A 1,967-nucleotide genomic window follows, 5' to 3' on the forward strand; every position below is an offset into this window, starting at 1 on the left:
TAAAGGGTAGTATTCTGCAAATAGAAGCACAAATATAAGAAGATATATATATATAGCTGGAGCTGATTTGACCATAAATTAAGACAGTGGAATAGAAGCTCAAATGACCACATATATATATATATATATATCTAGCTGGAGCTGATTTGACCATAAATTAAGAGAGTGGAATAGTAGCTCAAATGACCAGTAAAACCAACTAAACCCATAAGCAAAAATCAGTTAACTAAATAAAGCAAAAACATAACTAAGGCTAGATAGTATATATAGATTAAGCATTCATGAGCCTTTTAAAATATAAGTCTGAGACATACGAAAGAAGAACTTTTAAGAGTTTATAGGTGACGAAAGGGAAAACTCGAGAAAAAAACAGCCCATTAACAGTCCAATATTTTCATGCCCGCAACCCTGATAGCCAGAAGGGAGCCAAAAAATGACAAAAGGTTCCCCCTTCAGAAGGAGCCTCATCCTCTCCTTCCCTGCTTATGAGGGCCCTTGGTTCCCAAACATTATGGATTTGCTGAAGAGGGGTCGACAAGAGAGGGAGGGATTGGTATATCATCCGAGATAACTGTGATGTTCTCAGCTTCGAGGTAATTGATCAACCATTTGTCCCGTGGAGGCTTTTTAACCTACAGGAGCCATGAGAGGAAGAAAAAATTCCTTCTTCTGATAGGGCTGTAAGCTTCAAAGGCTAGAAGATCCTCTATAACCAGGATAGGGAACCGAGGAACCAGTTTATTCATCCTAATAAGGACATAATAGTCCCGAGGCTTTGGAGCAGTAAGTTCTTCATCAATGTTGACCACCACCCTCTCTAGTTCACCCAAAATTTCCTTTTTGAAGACCTTTTTGCACAGCTTTACCACTACATTTTTGTCTTTCTCAAGATGCATGGCTATTTCTAAGAACATCGCTGCGATGTTAGGATTAGCTCTAGTTCGGTCCTCATTTAAGATATAATCCTTCCCTAGGGTTTTCATAGCAGCACCAATAACCAGGGGATTTTGGTGGACTAGAATGCCCTTCATTCTTTCCTCAAGTCTTAGTGGGGTGTCCATTTGAGCTAAGTGGAAGATAAATTGGGACATCGACCAAATGCTCTAAATATAGCTGGAGTATTAATGCTTCATGAAAAATAGCTCATCTGGTCGTAGCAGAATGCAGATAAATGATCGAAATTGGAGGGTCGAGATGCAAATGGAGCGATCTTCAAGGATCTAAGAAATAATTGCCGCCGCCTTAAAGCCTACAAGCGAAGGGTACTTATGCTTTCAAATCGCAGAGGGAGTGTCACCTCATCATTACTAGAGTACTGTCACATTGGTACTGATCGAGGAGGAAATGCTAACGGAGGACATCCGAAAAAGAGAGGCAAATCTCTCTAAACAGCTAAAGCTTAAGCTAAAAAGGCTATACTAAGCCTAGACGCCTTAGAGAGGAAGATATGTCAAGCTCTAAAGGGGTAAATAATACTTTATTATTCCTATTAGTATACAATGTATATGTGAGTATTAATACATATATATCCATGTATACATATTTCAGTTGTAATGATGTATGAATGCGTGTCTATATACATATGCATATTCCTATATACTATTGCATCCTACTAGTCCTAAAATCTTATATATCTTGTGATACTATATATCAAAAATAGGTATATCTGCTTGATTATTATATATATATATATATGTGTGTGTGTGTGTGTATATATATCTGTTTGATTATTCTATATATGTATATGTATGAGTGGATTATATGCTCTTATATGTGTATATAAATGCCTATGCATGTATATGTTTGTGGGTATAATTGAATATAAATCTACCCATATGATTATCAGCATATACATGCATATATATGTAATTGGAGAATACCTATGTGTGACATTATGAACGTATAAGAGAGACACTATATATGAAAATGTGTATATATATATATATATCTGCATGTATATATATTTA

The sequence above is a fragment of the Cryptomeria japonica genome, chromosome 10 (assembly GCF_030272615.1).
Source record: "Cryptomeria japonica chromosome 10, Sugi_1.0, whole genome shotgun sequence".
Classification (NCBI taxonomy): domain Eukaryota; kingdom Viridiplantae; phylum Streptophyta; class Pinopsida; order Cupressales; family Cupressaceae; genus Cryptomeria; species Cryptomeria japonica.